Raw genomic sequence first — 13,692 nt, 5'->3', positions numbered from 1 at the left:
TGGACCGGGTCAATATAATCGGGCAAGCTCAATACGACACCGTTTTGGGAGCTATTAAAGAACGGGCTTCAAAGGGTGTCGTTTCCTTGCACGCATAAAACCTAAAAACCTACGAATTAAGCCATTTAACAAATCTACAAACCCTAAATGTTTTTCCTCTGTGCACCATTTCGTGCCTCTATCCTCCATCCGACTCCGATTGAGAAGGAGTAGAAGGAAGATCGGCCACCAGGTAAGTTCGCTCTTCTCTCCCTCTTCTTTTTCCTTTACTTTTCTCTTCTTCGTATAAAAAAATAAAAGAAAACAGTAAAGAAATGCAGAGAAAAAAATGGTGAATCACCTTTTCAAATCTGATTTCTTTTCCTTTTTGATTGATTTTCTTATTATTTTAATATGCCTGGAAAAAAGATCCTATTTCAGTGTTACAATTGGCCTTTTATAGCCACAAAAATGAAAATTAAAAATTAATCAAATCCAAATCAAATCCCCTCTATTCCTTCTGTTATTTGCGTTTTTTCCATGTTTTTGTTTCGCCCGCTTGTTTGTTGTTTCTATTGCAGGTACCCAACCATATGGAGCACATGCGTGGAGGAGGCTCATGCACGTGGTGGCGATGCACGTGCGAGGCCTAGATCCAACTACTGCAGCGCTAACGATTCCCGAAATCCCTAGAGGCTTCTGGTGTATTTCTCCAGTTTTGGCTAGGTTTCAGTTTGAATTGGGCCATGTAAACTAGGTTAGGGTATTAGTTTTAGGATTGGGCTTAATGTACTATTGGGTTTATTGTTATTGGGCCATGTAAATAAACCTTAGATATTAGACTTTTTATTTGGTTTGTATTTGGTTTTTGTATGCGGGCCCAAGCAAATTTGGGTAAATGTTTCTGTATTATTTTTTACTTTTGGATTGCATTGGACTTTTATTATAATTTTTTATTTAGTTTTTATATATATATTTATTTTTTGTGATGTATACGGGCCGGGCATAATTTGGGTATTACAGCTGCCCCTCTTTGCTCATTGTCGTGTAACGAGAACGGAGTAATGACTCTAGAAATGGCCAATTTTGCTCGGTCGTGTTGGGCCTTGGTGCTCTTCTTCTTTGAGTTGCCTCATTCCATCCTATTGTACCTTCAAAGGTATAGGAATTGGTGCTTCGATCCACTCCACTGCAATATCAGGGTGATAAGATTTGTAACTCGTCACTTTTGGGAAGTAAGATTCGCCATTGTAGCTTCAGTCTTTTTAACTGCAATGTCGAGGAAGTAAGATTCATCGTTGTGGCTTTAATTTGTTCCACTGTACCGCTTGGGAAGCAAGATTCACTGTTTTTTATCTGCTCCACTACTGCTTAGGGAGATAAGATCTGTAATTTTCAACCTACTCCACTACTGCTTAGGGAGGTAAGGCTTACAATCTTCAACCTATTCCACTGCTGCCCAGGGAGATAGGACTAGTGGCTTAAACCTGCTTCCCTACTTCTGGGGAAAATAAGATTCACCGTCTTCAATCTGCTCCACTACTGCTTAGGGATATAAGATCTGTAATTTTCAACCTACTCCACTACTGCTTAGGGAGATAAGGCTTACAATCTTCCACCTATTCCCCTGTTGTCCAGGGAGATAGGACTAGTGACTTAAATCTGCTTCCCTACTCCTAGGGAAGATAAGATTTGCCTTCTTCGATCTGCTCCACTATTGCTTAGGGAGATAAGATTTGTAATTTTCAACCTATTCCACTGCTGACCAAGGAGATAGGATTCACAACCTTCAACATATTCCACTGTTGTCCAGGGAGATAGGACTAGTGGCTTAAATCTACTTCCCTACTCTTGGGGAAAATAAGATTCACCGTCTTCGATCTGCTCCATTACTGCTTAGGGAGATAAGATCTGTAATTTTCAACCTACTCCACTACTGCTTAGGGAGCTAAGGCATACAATCTTCCACCTATTCCCCTGCTGTCCAGGGAGATAGGACTAGTGGTTTAAATCTGCTTCCCTACTCCTGAGAAGATAAGATTCACCGTCTTCGATCTGCTCCACTACTGCTTAGGGAGATAAGATTTGTAATTTTCAACCTATTCCACTACTGACCAGGGAGATAGGATTCACAACCTTCAACCTATTCCACTATTGTCCAGGGAGATAGGACTAGTGGCTTAAATCTGCTTCCCTACTCCTGGGGAAGATAAGATTCGTCGTCTTCGATCTGCTCCACCACTGCTTAGGGAGATAAGGCTTACAATCTTCCACCTATTCCCCTGCTGTCCAGGGAGATAGGACAAATGGCTTAAATTTGCTTCCCTACTCCTGGGGAAGATAAGATTCACCGTCTTCGATCTACTCCACTACTGCTTAGGGAGATAAGATCTGTTATTTTCAACCTGCTCCACTACAACCCAGGGAGGTAAGGCTGGTGTCTTCGATCTGCTTCTCTGTCATTACAGGAAGGCAAGATCTACTAATTTCACTGATCTGTTCTCTAGGGAACATGACCTGTATAATGAACCTAATTATGTCTAATGATTAGGACGGCATGATCAAAATGAATCAAATGCTCCTAACTAGACATGTGTGAATGGTGTTTGCATGAATGCAGAATTTTATATTTTTTCGAGAATGATCCTTCTTTATCACTTAGGTTATCATTGCTCAAAGTTTATTAAGGCTTTATCACTGAAGTGCTATAACACCTTCCTTCTCGGCTGGCGTTTTTGAAGAAACATTTAATCAGATTGCCCTCACTGTATACCTCAAAGTTCAATCCACTGGGACACAAAATTTGTACCATCATTCTCCCACTATAACCCAAGGGTAGAAATATGTGGCTTTTCCTCAATCCTCTCCTATCACAATTCAAGGATACAGGATCTAAATTTATCTGGTCCCTTACACCATTCCCAGGGTGCCGTCTCATGCTCAAATGAAGGCTCTCTTCTCTGAGGTAACCTCTTCCTATTGCCTGGTGATCATTGCTTGCTTGTTTATTTAAGCTTTGTTATCAACACAATATCTTGTCATTTTGTTCAATCAATGTTTTAGACAACAAAATCCAAAGAGAAAGTCCTAATTTAGACTCTTCATTTACAGATTTCCAACCTTTAAACTTGGTGCGTTCTAAACAATAGTCCTGTTTCAGGCTTCTGTATTATTTAGAAACTTCTAGAGTAATATGCAAAAATTCCCTTGTGAAAGTTTTATTAGCCCATTAATCATTATTGTAATGCAACATGCCTGCAAAAAGATCATAACAATGAATAAGAATAAAGTTGGTTCTGAGCATAGCTCGAAAGGAATAAATTATCAAAAATAGTAAAAAAAGGATAACAAAGAAATTGATTGGGAATGTGTATCTTGGAAAAGAATAAAGTATTCCAAGAGCAATAAATTCTATATAAATAATATAAAAATTGGGTGCCCCAGATCTCGCAGCTTGAACTTCTCTGTACAAACTTTCTGAAGACCATTCTGAATTTGACATGTGTTTAGGAGATCTACAATGCTTTGTCGATGCCCCAAGATGTCGCCTACCCTTTCCTGTTGATTCAAATATATCAAGATCATCATATGCCCCAATCTGATAAAAATTTGAACTGCTCTGATCACCTCATGCCCCATTTGATCAATATTTGAACCGCCCTTTTCGGGTTTTCAACTAAAATCCCCTTTGGTCTCAAGGCGCCCTTTGCGGGTTTTCACCTTAGCCTCACCATTTATTTATTTATTTTATTTTATTTTTTTGGACTCAAAGCGCCCTTTGTGGGTTTTCACCTTGGTCTTTTTTTATTATTATTATTTTTAGGAATCAAAGCGCCCTTTGCGGGTTTTCACCTTGATCCCTTGTCCTTCTTCAGGCGAAGTAATGCTTGACTGAATCTGAGTTTGCAGGATTTGGCAAGTTTTTACCATATATACTTTCGTGTAGGAAGGATCTTTCTCAACATTAGGTTCCCCTTATAGAATTCTCTGAGGTGAACCTTTTGGTTGTAGGCTCGCGCCATTCGCCTTTGATAATTTGACTGTACTGCATAGCTTTTTAGCCTGATCATACTGGATTCATTCTTCCTCATCCAACTCTTAGCTTAACTAATACCCATAGAAAAGGATTTCTACTTCGATAGGTAGAACTACTTCCATCTTGTAAACAAGAGAAACGGTGTTGCCCCAGTCGAAGTCCCGATAACGTTCGAAAAACCAGGAGGGCAAATGGTAACTTCACATGCCAGCCATTGTAAGTCTTAGTTTTTTTTTACAATTCATTTTTGGTCAATACAGTGACGAACTGTGGTGTCTTATTTTGATTTGATTACAGACCTCAACTATCATGCTATCATTCAAGTTCAATACATTTTCTAATACCATCTTTTCTGGAATTCTATATCGGCACATGATGACATTGACGTATAAAGCAACCTTTACCCATTTGATAAAGTAATTAATGATCTCGAAAAACTAAAGCAATGCCCATTAGAAGCCATCAATGATGATGATGTCCAGACCCCATTTCGCTCAAAATTTGAGTCGCATTTTTCGAGTTTTCAACTCAAATCCACCTTTGGTCACAAAGTGCCCTTTGCGGGTTTTCGCCTTGGCCTCTCCTTTTTCTTTTTTCTTTTTCTTTTCTTTTTCTTTTTTATTTTCATTTTTTTGTATTTTGACTTTGATTTTTCTTTTTTCTTTTGTTTTTTTTTCTTTTTTCTTTTCTTTCTTTTTTTTGTGAAATTGAATCTGAACTTATAGGATTAGGCAAGTCCTTATTATCCCTTTTGATCAGAACCAATATTTTTTCGATAAAGTCTCCCACATAAGATCTTCCACTTTCATATTATATGCGAAAAATCTTCTTTGGTACCAAATTTCTTTCATAGAGCCTTTTGGTGCGAAATTTAACTATGATGACAAAACTTTGGATCGTCCTCTTTAATTAGGATAAAACCCAATAAAAGTGTAGAGCAATCAGCTTCAATGGGCAAAGTTATGATAAGTCAAAGAGAAAGGCCTTCCAAACCTTCTTTAACCCGAAAGACCTCACTTTATAGCAAAAATTTCCCATAAGGTGATGGATGTGGTCATTCCTATATCTTTGGGATGTCTCTTTATTTAATTGTATCCAGAGAAGTTGTCCATGAACGAAAACAATAAGTAACCTGCCATATTATCCATTAAAGTGTGAAATACAATGAGTTTTGGGACTGGCTTTGTTCAAATCCCTATAATCCTCATACATTCGTACTTTCCCATTTTTTAAAGACTAGTACGATGTTGGCTATCCATCCTGAATATTTGATCGCTTGTAAAAACCCAGTATCAAATTACTTTTTGACTTTTTCTTGTAGCACGATATCGAGCCTCATTCTCCTGAGCTTCTGCTAAGCTGGCTTACAATCTTCAATGTCAGTGTTTAACCCAAGCATATTCTGGTATGACCATGTGAAGACATCTTTGAATTCTCGAAGCAACTCAATAAGGTTCCACTTTATCTTTGTGGTCATGTCAATTCCAATATTCACCCAACTCACAATTTCTAATGATTCCTTGTGAGGTAGGATCTGTTGGTCCTCTTGTTCTACCACCCTCAACAAGTCCAGAGATAGGCTACAATCCATGTCATTTTCAAAGTCATGAGATCCCTCTAAAAACATATCTCGCTCAAAAGGAGATTCTAAGTCTGTAACAATGTCACTCACGTCATTGATATCTGAGGACCCATAGTAAATACCAAAGAATATAAAAAAGAATATGTAACTTTATGAATAATTATTTGTACATTATAATTATGAATAAAAATGATGTAGAAGAAAACCCAAAAGAATGAAAGAATAATTGTTCAAAAAGAATGAAAGAATATTAGCTTAAAAATGAATGCAAAGATGTATTTTATTAGAATAATGACGTTCAGACATGAGCTTATTGCACAAAGGAATTCTATCATTTTTAGGCTAAAAACAACAAAAATGTTCTGAACATTACTCTAAATAAGCTCTAAAAACTACAGGGATTTCTTCTGCAGTCCAATTACTTAGAACACTCCCAAATTTATAAGGGCGGACATCTAACAAGGTCTCTTTTCAATTGCGTCTATATGTCATTGAAGTGAACACTTCCCAACCTTGTGTGTATGTTTTTCTCTTCTTTAATTTCCTCAAAGAGCTTCATCTTTTTGTCGTCCATCATGCCCTGAACCAAGGCCTTGAGTTCCATACTCTCTTCGGTCTCGTACCCCTTCTCGTGATGGAACTTACAATAGTTGCCTATCTTTCCATGGTTTCCTTTTGAATCAGAAATAACTAATCCTCTTCTTGCCCTCATGTCTACCCCATTATCAATATAATTGGGTAGCAGATTTGATAAGTCACCAAACTTGACGATACCCCTATTAATGAGTCTTTCAATTAGTTTTTTGAAAGCAGAGAAGTTTTCTATTGAATGCCCCGTGATTCCTGCATGATATTCGCACTGGGCATTTGCATCGTATCCTTTAGGAAATAGGGGCTGCATGGGTTTCAAGTAGAAGAGGGACACCACATGTGCATTAAATAGGCTTTGATATAGCTCACTATATAACATCGGTATAGATGTAAATTGAGGTCTTTCTATACTTGTCTTCGTGTAAAATTCTCGCTTTAAAGGGCTCTGATGGCTAATGATTTCTGACTTTGGCCTACCCGCAGTGATTGGCATTGAGTGGCCCTTGTTATACCTGCCTGCATTATCCCATTTATTTCCCTTCTTCCTTAGGGCCTTTGTAGTATATAGGTACTCCACCCTCGACTATTTTATTTCTGCTAGGTTATCAAGAGCAACAGGAAAATTGTTCCTCAAATTTGATCCTAGGCCTGCCAAGCAATTCACTAGTGTCGATGTACCAGTCTGATAATGTTGGGATCTAATAGCAAAGAGTGCCCCTTATGAACGCCCATCTAGCAGGATCTGTACACTTATCGGAGTACAATCTAGGGAATAGGCAAGATCCTCAGTATTAACCCCAAAGTGGATCACTGAGTCTTTCACTACTTCTAACTCTCCAGCTAGCAATCGGTTGAATTGGTTCATCAAAGTTCTCTGTAATTCTAGCATCTGATATCTCATCTCCTGTTGAAATTTAGTCAGTTGCTCTTGCATCTGTATTTGCATTCGCTCTAATTTTTCCAACCTTTCTTCCATTTCTCTAACCTTTGCTTGGATATCGTAAGGGTGTTGGTTTTCCAAATTAACTGAAATAAATTTACTCAATTAGACTCTTTCAATGGATTTTAATGCATATGATGTTATGTAATGCAGATGCATGAAATGAATGCCTGAAGAGATGTTAATTCTGATTCAATTACATTTAGAAAATTTTACTAGAAGACAAACTTCTTTACATAAAACGGATGCATGTACGTCCTCGCCTTCATATTCCCAGAAACAACCTCAATAATTTCCTCATCCGAATGTTTAAAATAAATCTCACAAATTTCCAATGGATGCCACTGCTAGCTCCTTTTCTTGATCCTGGTCGCGATCCATCATCTGCCCATCTTTATAAGGCTCGTCAGCTTCTTTAAGGGAGTTGGAACGTCGAAGGCTTTTAGACAATCATCTTGAATCCTCGGGCCACGAAGTAAAGTCACGAACTCTTTCATCGCCCTTCTTGTGTTTCTTGGAATATAGTCGGGCAACCGTATTATCTTCCACTTTATCAAGAAGTCTGTATTCCATGACAAGCTTTCTAATTTAGTAATCGATTTTTAATCAACATCTCTTTTCTAAGATGCAAATGCAATGCAATCATAATCGAAACAAAACAAAACGGGTTAGTACAAAACAAAAGCAAACAAAAAGAATACCTAGTCAGGTAACCACTAGAGGTTTGGAGTGGCTCTACCTAGGATAGGTTCCTAAGGTCTTCTACATGCGATTTGGCTCTAAAGTCAAGGTACCCGAACCAGCAGATTCCTCGATCTTTGCCCATTATAGGCTCATACAGAACGAGTTCAGTTCAGGGGAATACATTTCCCTATGGCTACACGGAGATGAAAATCTCACGAAGACATAGGTACGGATTATCCCGAAAGTGATCCACAATCCTGCACGGAAGTGAAAACCTCACGAAGGAATAGCTTCTCACTCCCACTTAAAAGGGTAAGACTAAACAGTCTTTTATGCAATATGATGCCAAAATATACAACTCAATTTATAGTAATCAGACAAACAAATACAAAGAGAGGATCCTAATTTTTCAAATCAAATTTTCAATTTTCGACAATAAGACAAAAAACAATCAATTTTGCGGCTTGACTCTCTAAATGTCCCCAGTGAAGTCGCCAAGCTGTCGAAACTATTTTTTAAAAAAAAATAGAAATCGACCTTGAAAATGAAAATGGAGTTGCCACCCACCTTTATTTGAGGTGTGATCGGATCACCTTGAAAACGATTTTTGGTCTACAATTTTTGAGAAAATAGGTTCGGGAGTTAGTTAAGCACGAGGAAGGGTTAGCACCCCGCAACGCCCAAAAATTGGTACCGAATTGATCGTTTAATGTCTTAATGCTGAAAACTTGAAAAGATTTTAAAATACGATCCCTTGAAAAGAAAACCTGAATAATCGAAATGGATGATAAGACATACCCATAAATTGTCACACTCAGTGAGTTAGGGTGCAACGGTTCAATCTTCGAAATTAGGTTTGTCTTTTTAAATTTTAAAAAATCATACATTTTGAAAAGGATATTTAGTTATTTGGGTCAATCAAGAAATCAGAATCCAGTAAGCTAGGGTTCAATTTCTCGACATTCCTAAACACCGAATATTGCCTTTATTTTAAAATCCTTAATTCGAGATAACAAAATGTCATATCCAGTAAGTTAGGATTCAACATTTTGAATTCCCGACAAGATTTATTTAAAAATCACGTGGTTTTATTACAAAAGAGATACTCGGCTATTTAAATTCATCGGAAGAATTGAAGCCCAATAAGTTATGGTACAATTCTCTCGAGAGTCTTAAATACCGGGTATTTTGAAAATTATGAAATAAAATGATTGTTGTGCTTTAAAATGAAACTTTTACAAATGGCACATGATTGAATAGCGATACGTAATGTAAAAAGATACAATTCACAATCTAAATACAAACTGAGGGATGATAAACAATGGAGGAATTCGAACAAAAGTGGTTACAACAATTTTCATCACATCATGCAAATATCAATCCTAATTGCCAACTATCAAATGAATTAAATACCACAATATTTATTAATAATAACATTTATAAGCTAAAATATTTACACATAGACTCAAAATGGACGTGAAACAGTATAATACAACATTGGATAATGGTATTTAAAATAAATTTGAAACAAATAATATATTTATTAATTTACCCTAAATAATACATATAAAATAACTATGTAAGAGTTCCAATACGTATATGATTTTAAAAAAAGTAATCACCTAAATAGGTTTTGAAAGAAGTAAATTATATAAATAAAATCGACTTAAAATACATATATACATATAAAAATACTTTGAAATTTATAATCATGATAATAATAAACATCAAAACAATAATATATATAATTTTTTTGAAATAATTTAATAACACATATAGTAGCATTTAAAACATTATATCACAAGAAAACTAAGTTATAACATAAAATGAATTATTAAAATATGTATAAAGTATGTCAAATTATTATGAAAAACATTTTTACATATATAGATGATGAAACATATAAAGATATGGAGTTTGAAAATAAAAGGGATAAATTTTAAAACAATGTTGATAAACTCAAAATATGTTAATAATAATTTTAAATAAGAATATGTTGTACCTTAAAATTATAATAAAAAATGTTTGAAAACAATGTTAATCCTAACATTTAAAATTTATTATAAATAAACAAAACATTAATATTTATAAAATTAAACAAAACATTATGATTGATAAGAGATAAAAAATAAATTTAAAAAAACAATAATTAAATCGAAAATACAGCACTTAGAAGACTAAATTTACAATCAATCGAAAGCATGAGGACTAATACCACAATTAAACGCATAAGTTCCAGAATTCAAATTCAGATAACAAAAACGTCACTGTTTGATTTTGGACTAAAATAAAATCAGAATAAAAGATATGGTATAAATAAATAAATAAAAATTGAAAGAAATCGCATTGAAACAATACAAAACAAAGGGGGACTTGTTGCGCAAATAGACCTTTGAACCAAAAGGCGCGGATCTGAGATTGAATCGGGTCAATATAATCGGGTAAGCTCAATACGGCACCGTTTTGGGAGCTATTAGAACGGGCTTCAAACGGTGTCGTTTCCTTGCACGCATAAAACCTAAAAACCTAGGCATTAAGCCATTTAACAAATCTACAAACCCTAAATGCTTTTCCTCTGTGCGTCGTTTCGTGCCTCTATCCTCCATCCGACTCTGATTGCGACGGAGTAGAAGGAAGATCAGCCACCAGGTAAGTTCGCTCTTCTCTCCCTCTTCTTTTTCCTTTACTTTTCTCTTCTTCGTATAAAAAAATAAAAGAAAACAGTAAAGAAATGCAGAGAAAAAAATGGTGAATCACGTTTTTAAATCTGATTTCTTTTCCTTTCTGATTGATTTTTTTTTGTATTTCAATATGCCTGGAAAAAAGATCCCATTTCAGTGTTACAATTGGCCTTTTATAGCCACAAAAATGAACATAAAAAATAAATCAAATCCCCTCTATTCCTTCTGTTATTTGCATTTTTTCCATGTTTTTGTTTCACCCGCTTGTTTGTTGTTTCTGTTGTAGGTACCCAACCATCTGGAGCACACGCGTGGAGGAGCCGCATGCACACGGTGGCGATGCACGCGCGAGGCCTAGATCCAATTAATGCGGCGCTGGCAATTCTCGAAATCCCTAGAGGCTTCTGGTGTATTTCTCCAGTTTTGGCTAGGTTTCAATTTGAATTGGGCCATGTAAACTGGGTAGGGTATTAGTTTTAGGATTGGGCTTAATGTACTATTGGGTTTATTGTTATTGGGTCATGTAAATAACTTTAGATATTAGTCTTTTTATTTGGTTTGTATTTGGTTTTTGTATGCGGGCCCAGGCAAATTTGGGTAAATGTTTCTATATTATTTTTTACTTTTGGACTGTATTGGACTTTTATTATAATTTTTTTATTTAGTTTTTATTTATGTATATTTATTTTTTGTGATGTATATGGGTTGGGCGTAAATTGGGTATTACAAATATGATAATAAGAATTCATGGTAGATTACTAAAATTAAACCAAGAAATGAAATATGTTATATATGTTATTGAAAGTGAAAAACATTGTTAAATGAAATGTCATGATGAGTTTTAAATTGTAAAGTAAGTAAAAGTGATATGTGAAATGTATAATAAGAATTATTATTAAATTTATGGAAGATTATTAAATATTGAGACAAGTTACATGTGGTAATGAAATAGGAAGATATAATTATACGAAGTATTGTTATAAGGATTGAATGGTAAAAAGTGTAAAAGTGACGTGTGTATGTTATGACTTGCCCAAATAGACGAGATAAGAACTATTGGGATATTAGTGGCATGCCATTAAGAAACCTTAGCGCGTGCTCTGATTATTAGCACATTAGTGCTCTCTGACTATTAGCACGTTAGTGCTCTCTGATTAGCACATTTTTGCTCTCAGTTTATTCGCTTCAATGGTATTTTTTTATCTGCTTTGATGGTGTTCTGTTATGTTCCGTATATCTTGTATGTTCTGTTAAGTCTACTGGGCCTTTCAAAAAGGTACATAACTATTTTAATGACTGTTGAATTATATAGATTATATGTGTTGAAAAGTTATGAAATTGGAAAACATAAGAAAATATATGGTTGAAATAAGAAAAGTAAATTATCTAAAATTTTAGCTAATGAAATGATAAATTTAAAATAAATTACGTGATTCTAGTATTATATAGATGATAATCAAATCAATATGTTTAATTTGTGTATAATGAGCAAATAATAATAAAAGTGGAGCTAATTGTAAGGATAAGTTAATTGATTGGTAAATTATGTATGATGAATACAAACAAGTCATTTAAATGATTATGTGTAGTAATAATAAATAAGTTATAATTTATATAATAGGTTATGGCCTAAATACTAGTTGTACTTACTAAGCTAGCAATAGCTTAACGTGTGCTTTATACGAGTAGGTTAAGAGTAGAAGAAAAAGATCTTTGAGGATTGAAGGCATCTCATCTCATCACATCTGTGGATTTGAGAAAATGGTAAAGTATTAATTTATGTCGTTTCAGTAAATGGCATGTACCTAGGTGTGTGTATTAAGGTTGAATGTGAAGGGACTTAAATGTGAAAACTCAATGTTTGCTTAATTTATATGAAATTATTTAAATGTTAATTAAGTGATATAAGAAAATTGGGTTTTAAAATGCTTAATTACGATTTATATTTAAATTAAATTGGCTTAAAATTTGAGATTTGAACAAGGGTTAAACTGGAAAAACTTTAGGAATTAATTTGGCAAATTATCCCTTGAATTTCAAACTCAAACATGGTTCCCAAAATCCATACTGCTGATCCACATGGCCATGTCCCTTGTTTTTCACAATAGCCCTTATTTCACTTTAGTATACTATTCTAAATGCAAGAATGGTTGAAAAAATTTATTCTAGCTTATCTCGAATACTAATAATTAATCTACTGAAATAACGAAACTAATATGTACAAATTATAATGTTATTTTTATTTAGAAATTACTATTAGAGTTTCTGACAATCAATGTAGCATTTTTATACTTGATCTAGTAGTTGCGTTGGGAATAGGGGTGTTACAGTACTTCTTGTGGACTGACTCCATGATTAAGTAATTACGAATTATTGGAACGATAATTCTGGACATAATTGCAATTATTAGAGCCTAATTGTATATGTCTAATTGGTCTCTCTGCTAGCTTAATAAAAGCTCAATCGGATTGTATTTGAATTAGAAGAAATTTCTACGACTTTGGAAATAATTTAATTGAGTCGATTTATTTGGTGTGGAATTAAATTGGGCAGTCGTAAGAATTGTTCAACTAGAGAATTTGAGTAAAGAAATTTCTTGAAAAATTACTTTGGAAAATCTAAGTGATTTTTTGGAAAATTAATTTTAATCAAGTAAATTTAAATTAATCAAATTAATTAAAATTAATATGATGTTTTTGAAAATTAATTTTCAAGTCAGACAATTGGCCCAATGTGTAATTGAACTTAAAAATTGGACCTGAGATTGTAAATTGGGCCTGGGAGCCCAAAACCGAGACCAAGACCAAAAACTAGTCGAACTGGGCCTAGTATGTGAAATCGGACCGGCGATCTAACCAATGGTTGGACCGGTCGGGCCGCCACTGGCCTGGACTGAATCAACAAAAATTGAACCAACTCGGGGTGCCGACAGCTACAACGATGGCATTTCGGTGGCCGGAAAACGGTCAGTGGCGGTGGTTCTTCGGTGGTTGAGCAGTGGAAGAATTACACTCCTACTAGGACTTTACCAGAGAATTTGATTTTAGATTAACTATTCCAAAAATAATATTATTTTAATATATTTAACATTAAATTTAATTTAATACTTATCTTAATAGTATTTTATTAATTTAATATTCAACTGATTATCTTAATATTAAATTTAATTTAATGTTTATCTTGTAGAAAAATATTTTAT

General features: G+C 34.7%; 1 long non-coding RNA gene across 1 annotated transcript; it reads left to right on the top strand.

The window, feature by feature from the left end:
• Window positions 1-10,064: 10,064 nt before the first annotated feature.
• LOC121218320 (uncharacterized) lies at window positions 10,065-11,056 on the top strand. Its single transcript, XR_005914560.1, has 2 exons — window positions 10,065-10,461; window positions 10,780-11,056. It is a non-coding gene; the product is annotated as an uncharacterized lncRNA (long non-coding RNA).
• The last annotated feature ends 2,636 nt before the right edge of the window (window positions 11,057-13,692 follow it).

The sequence above is a fragment of the Gossypium hirsutum genome, chromosome D06, assembly GCF_007990345.1.
Source record: "Gossypium hirsutum isolate 1008001.06 chromosome D06, Gossypium_hirsutum_v2.1, whole genome shotgun sequence".
NCBI classification, from domain to species: domain Eukaryota; kingdom Viridiplantae; phylum Streptophyta; class Magnoliopsida; order Malvales; family Malvaceae; genus Gossypium; species Gossypium hirsutum.
The sequence above is the reverse complement of the archived record's forward strand: the minus strand, read 5'-3'. Positions and strand labels throughout refer to the sequence as shown.